A 7,238-nucleotide genomic window follows, 5' to 3' on the forward strand; every position below is an offset into this window, starting at 1 on the left:
TTTCGAGACAAACTTTTCTCGAGAAAGGACCCGATTCAAGAAACAATCCCTATTGCTTTCGGATCTGAATTAGGAGGTATACCCAACTGTTTTGGGTGTCCTATGAAGATGCATTTTATCCGCTTTGGGTTTGAGCTTATCAACCTGAAACTTTTCCACATAAGCGTCGCAGCCCCAAACTTTCAAGAAACAACAACTTAGGTTTCTCCAAACCACAGTTCAAACGGTGTCGTCTCAACGGAATTACGTGGTGCCCCATTAAAGTGAGTGCAGTTGTCTCTAATGCCTAACCCATGAACGATAGTGGTAATTCGATAAGAGACATCATGGTACGCATCATATCCAATAGGGTGCAACTATGATGTTCGGACACACCATCACACTATGGTGTTCCAGGCGGTATTGTGAAACAATTTCCACAATGTCTTAATTGCGTGCAAAACTCGTAACTCAGATATTCATCTCTATGATCATATCATAGACATTCTATCCTCTTGTCACGAATATCTTAAACTTCACTCTGAAATTACTTGAACCATTCAATAATTCAGACTTGTGTTTCATCAAGTAAATATACTCGACATCTACTCAAATCATCTGTGAAGTAAGAACATAACGATATTCACTGCATGCCTCAGCACTCATTGGACTGCACACATCACAATGTGTTACTTCCAACAAGTTGCTATCTTGTTCCATCTCACTGAAACGAGGCTTTTCAGTCATCTTGCCCATGTGGTATGATTTGCATATCTCAAGTGATTCAAAATCAAGTGAGTCTAAACGATCCATTTGCATGGAGTTTCTTCATGCGTATACACCAATAGACATGGTTCGCATGTCTCAAACTTTTCAAAAACGAGTGAGTCCAAAGATCCATCAACATGGAGCTTCTTCATGCGTTTTATACCGATATGACTTAAGTGGCAGTGCCATAAGTAGGTGGTACTATCATTACTATCTTTTGGCATGAACATGTGTATCACTACGATCGAGATTCAATAAACCATTCATTTCAGGTGTAAGACCATTGAAGGTATTCTTCAAGTAAACAGAGTAACCATTATTCTCCTTAAATGAATAACCGTATTGCGATAGACATAATCCAATCATGTCTATGCTCAATGCAAACACCAATCTCGATGGTAGAGGGAGCGTGCGATGCTTGATCATATCAACATTGGAAACACTTCCAACACATATCGTCAGCTCACCTTTAGCTAGTCTCCGTTTATTCCGTAGCTTTTATTTCGAGTTACTAACACTTAGCAACCGAAGCGGTATCTAATACCCTGGTGCTACTAGGAGTACTAGTAAGTACACATCAACACAATGTATATCCAATATACTTCTATCGACCTTGCCAGCCTTCTCATCTACCAAGTATCTAGGGTAATGCTGCTCCAGTTGATGTTCCCTTATTACAGAAGCACTTAGTCTCGGGTTTGGGTTCAACCTTGGGTTTCTTCACTGGAGCAGCAGCTGATTTGCCGTTTCATGAAGTATCCCTTCTTGCCCTTGCCCTTCTTGAAACTAGTGGTTTCACCAACCATCAACAATTGATGCTCCTTCTTGATTTCTACTTTCGCGGTGTCAAACATCGTGAATACCTCAAGGATCATCATATCTATCCCTGATATGTTATAGTTCATCACGAAGCTCTAGCAGCTTGGTGGCAATGACTTTGGAGAAACATCACTATCTCATCTGGAAGATTAACTCCCACTCGATTCAAGTGATTGTCGCACTCAGACAATCTGAGCACAAGCTCAACGATTGAGCTTTTCTCCCTTAGTTTGCAGGCTAAGAAAATCGTCGGAGGTCTCATACCTCTTGACGTGGGCACGAGCCTGAAATCCCAATTTCAGCCCTTGAAACATCTCATATGTTCCGCGATGTTTCGAAAACGTCTTTAGTGCCTCAACTCTAAACCGTTTAACTGAACTATCACGTAGTTATCAAAACGTGTATGTCCGATGTTCGCAACATCCACAAACGACGTTTGGGGTTCAGCACACTGAGCAGTGCATTAAGGACATAAGCTTTCTATTGTCCGCCTAATTGCTACTATCAACTTTCAACTATATTTTCTCTAGAAACATATCTAAACAATGGAACTAAAGCGCGAGCTTACGACATAATTTGCAAAGGTCTTTTGACTATGTTCAAGATAATTAAGTTCATCTTATGAACTCCCACTTAGATAGACATCCCTTTGGTCATCTAAGTGATTACATGATCCGAGTCAACTAGGCCGTGTCCGATCATCATGTGAGACGGACTAGTCATCATCGGTGAACATCTTCATGTTGATCGTATCTACTATACGACTCATGCTCGACCTTTCGGTCTCTGTGTTCCGAGGCCATGTCTGTACATGCTAGGCTCGTCAAGTTAACCCTAAGTGTATTGCGTGTGTTCCGAGGCCATGTCTGTACATGCTAGGCTCGTCAACACCCGTTGTATGTGAACGTAAGAATCCATCACACCCGATCATAACGCGGTGCTTAGAAGCGACGAACTTTAGCAACGGTGCACAGTTAGGGGAGAACACTTCTTGAAATTTTGTAAGGGATCATCTTATTTACTACCGTCGTTCTAAGTAAACAAGATGCATAAACATAATAAACATCACATGCAATTATATAGTAGTGACATGATATGGCCAATATCATATAGCTCCATTGATTTCCATCTTCGGGGCTCCATGATCATCATCGTCACCGGCATGACACCATGATCTCCATCATCATGATCTCCATCATCGTGTCTTCATGAAGTTGTCTCGCCAACTATTACTTCTACTACTATGGCTAACGGTTAGCAATAAAGTAAAGTAATTACATGGCGTTGTTTAATGACACGCAGGTCATACAATAAATAAAGACAACTCCTATGGCTCCTGCCGGTTGTCATACTCATCGACATGCAAGTCGTGAATCCTATTACAAGAACATGATCAATCTCATACATCACATATCATTCATCACATTCTTCTTGGCCATATCACATCACATAGCATACCCTGCAAAAACAAGTTAGACGTCCTCTAATTGTTGTTTGCATGTTTTACGTGGCTGCTATGGGTTTCTAGCAAGAACGTTTCTTACCTACGCAAAACCACAACATGATATGCCAATTGCTATTTACCCTTCATAAGGACCCTTTTCATCGAATCCGTTCCGACTAAAGTGGGAGATACTGGCACCCGCTAGCCACCTTATGCACCAAGTGCATGTCAGTCGGTGGAACCTGTCTCACGTAAGAGTACGTGTAAGGTCGGTCCGGGCCACTTCATCCCACAATACCGTCGAAACAAGATTGGACTAGTAACAGTAAGCATATTGAACAACATCAACGCCCACAACTACTTTGTGTTCTACTCGTGCAAAGAATCTACGCAATAGACCTAGCTCATGATGCCACTGTAGGGGAACGTAGCAGAAATTCAAAATTTTCCTACGTGTCACCAAGATCTATCTATGGAGAAACCAGCAACGAGGGGAAGGAGAGTCCATCTACATACCCTTGTAGATCGCTAAGCGTAAGCGTTCAAGAGAACGGGGTTGAAGGAGTCGTACTCGTCGTGATCCAAATCACCGGAGATCCTAGTGCCGAACGGACGGCACCTCCGCGTTCAACACACGTACAGCCCGGTGACGTCTCCCACGCCTTGATCCAGCAAGGAGAGAGGGAGAGGTTGAGGAAGACTCCATCCAGCAGCAGCACAATGGCGTGGTGGTGATGGAGGAGCGTGGCAGTCCAGCAGGGCTTCGCCAAGCACCGCGAGATATGAGGAGAAGGGAGAGAGGTAGGGCTGCGCCAAGAGGAGAAGTTCTCATGTCTATAGCAGCCCCAAACCTCAAGTATATATAGGGGAGGGAGAGGGCTGCACCCCCATCTAGGGTTTCCCCCCCCCCCAAGGGGTGCGGCCATCCCTAGATGGGGCTTGGGGAGGCGGCCAAGAGGGGGAGAGAGGGGAGGCGCGCCTGGGGTGGGCCTTAGGGCCCATCTGCCCTAGGGTTTGCCCCATCCCACTCTCCCTTGCGCCTTGGGTCCCTTGTGGGGGGCGCACCAGCCCACCTGGGGCTGGTTCCCTCCCACACTTGGCCCATGCAGCCCTCCGGGGTTAGTGGCTCCACTTGGTGGACCCCCGGGACCCTCCCGGTGGTCCCGGTACGTTACCGGAAAGACCCGAAACTTTTCCGGCGACCAAAACAGGACTTCCCATATATAAATCTTTACCTCCGGATCATTCCGGAACTCCTCGTGACGTCCGGGATCTCATCCGGGACTCCAAACAACATTCGGTAACCACATACAAACTTCCCTTATAACCCTAGCGTCATCGAACCTTAAGTGTGTAGACCCTACGGGTTCGGGAGACATGCAGTCATGATCGAGACGTTCTTCGGTCAATAACCAACAGCGGGATCTGGATACCCATGTTGGCTCCCACATGTTCCACGATGATCTCATCGGATGAAACACGATGTCAAGGACTCAATCGATCCCGTATACAATTCCCTTTGTCTAACGGTATTCTACTTGCCCGAGATTCGATCGTCGGTATACCGATACCTTGTTCAATCTCGTTGCCGGCAAGTCTCTTTACTCGTTCCGTAACACATCATCCCATGATCAACCCCTTGGTCACATTGTGCACATTATGATGATGTCCTACCGAGTGGGCCCAGAGATACCTCTCCGTTTACACGGAGTGACAAATCCCAGTCTCGATTCTTGCCAACCCAACAGACACTTTCGGAGATACCTGTAATGCACCTTTATAGTCACCCAGTTACGTTGTGACGTTTGGTACACCCAAAGCATTCCTACGGTATCCGGGAGTTGCACAATCTCATGGTCTAAGGAAATGATACTTGACATTAGAAAAGCTTTAGCATACGAACTACGATCTTTGTGCTAGGCTTAGGATTGGGTCATGTCCATCACATCATTCTACTAATGATGTGATCCCGTTATCAATGACATCCAATGTCCATGGTTAGGAAACAGTAACCATCTATTGATCAACGAGCTAGCCAATAGAGGCTTGCTAGGGACATGGTGTTGTCTATGTATCCACACATGTATCTGAGTTTCCTATCAATACAATTATAGCATGGATAATAAACGATTATCATGAACAAGGAAATATAATGATAACTAATTTATTATTTCCTCTAGGGCATATTTCCAACATAATCTAGTTACATTGTGATGAATCGAACACCCATAGAGTTCTGGTGTTGATCATGTTTTGCTCGCGAAAGAGGTTTAGTCAACGGATCTGCGACATTCAGATCCGTATGTACTTTGCAAATATCTATGTCTCCATCTTGAACATTTTCACGGATGGAGCTGAAGCGACGCTTGATGTGCCTGGTCATCTTGTGAAACCTGGGCTCCTTGGCAAGGGCAATAGCTCCAGTGTTGTCACAGAAGAGTTTGATCGGCCCCGACGCATTGGGTATGACTCCTAGGTCGGTGATGAACTCCTTCACCCAAATTGCTTCATGTGCTGCCTCCGAGGCTGCCATGTACTCCGCTTCACATGTAGATCCCGCCATGACGCTCTGCTTGCAGCTGCACCAGCTTACTGCTCCACCATTCAACATATACACGTATTCGGTTTGTGACTTAGAGTCATCCAGATCTGTGTCGAAGCTAGCGTCGACGTAACCCTTTACGACGAGCTCTTCGTCACCTCCATAAACGAGAAACATGTCCTTTGTCCTTTTCAGGTACTTCAGAATATTCTTGACCGCTGTCCAGTGTTCCTTGCCGGGATTACTTTGGTACCTTCCTACCAAACTTACGGCAAGGTTTACATCAGGTCTGGTACACAGCATGGCATACATAATAGATCCTATGGCTGAAGCATAGGGGATGACACTCATCTCTTCTTTATCTTTTGCCATGGTCGGGCATTGAGCCGAGCTCAATCTCACACCTTGCAACACAGGCAAGAACCCTTTCTTGGACTGATCCATTTTGAACTTCTTCAAAATCTTATCAAGGTATGTGCTTTGTGAAAGACCTATGAGGCGTCTCGATCTATCCCTATAGATCTTGATGCCTAATATGTAAGCAGCTTCTCCAAGGTCCTTCATTGAAAAACACTTATTCAAGTAGGCCTTAATGCTGTCCAAAAGTTCTATATCATTTCCCATCAAGAGTATGTCATCTACATATAATATGATAAATGCTACAGAGCTCCTACTCACTTTCTTGTAAACGCAGGCTTCTCCATAAGTCTGCATAAACCCAAACGCTTTGATCATCTCATCAAAGCGAATGTTCCAACTCCGAGATGCTTGCACCAGCCCATAAATGGATCGCTGGAGCTTGCATACTTTGTTAGCATTCTTAGGGTCGACAAAACCTTCCGGCTGCATCATATGCAGCTCTTCCTTAAGATGTCCATTAAGGAATGCCGTTTTGACGTCCATCTGCCTTATCTCATAATCATAGTATGCGGCAATTGCTAACATGATTCGGACGGACATTAGCATCGCTATGGGAGATAAAGTCTCCTCGTAGTCAACACCTTGAACTTGTCGATAACCCTTAGCGACAAGTCGAGCTTTATAGATGGTAACATTACCATCCGCGTCCGTCTTCTTCTTAAAGATCCATTTGTTTTCTATCGCTCGCCGATCACCGGGCAAGTCTGTCAAAGTCCATACTTTGTTTTCATACATGGATTCTATCTCGGATTTCATGGCTTCAAGCCATTTGTTGGAATCTAGGCCCGCCATCGCTTCTTCATAGTTCGAAGGTTCACCGTTGTCTAACAACATGATTTCCAGGACAGGGTTGCCATACCACTTTGGTGCGGAACGTGTACTTGTGGACCTACGAAGTTCAGTAGCAACTTGATCCGAAGTACCTTGATCATCATCATTATTTTCCTCTTCAGTTGGTGTAGGCATCACAGGAACATTTTCCTAAGCTGCACTACTTTCCCGTTCGAGAGGTAGTACTTCATCGAGTTCTACTTTCCTCCCACTTCTTTCGAGAGAAACTCTTTTTCCAGAAAGGATCCGTTCTTGGCAACAAAGGTCTTGCCCTCGGATCTTAAGTAGAAGATATACCCAATGGTTTCCTTAGGGTATCCTATGAAGAAGCATTTTTCCGACTTGGGTTCGAGCTTTTCAGGTTGAAGTTTCTTGACATAAGCATCGCATCCCCAAACTTTTAGAAACGACAGCTTAGGTTTCTTCCCAAACCAT

Source organism: Triticum dicoccoides, chromosome 2B (genome assembly GCF_002162155.2).
Source record: "Triticum dicoccoides isolate Atlit2015 ecotype Zavitan chromosome 2B, WEW_v2.0, whole genome shotgun sequence".
In the NCBI taxonomy this organism is placed as follows: domain Eukaryota; kingdom Viridiplantae; phylum Streptophyta; class Magnoliopsida; order Poales; family Poaceae; genus Triticum; species Triticum dicoccoides.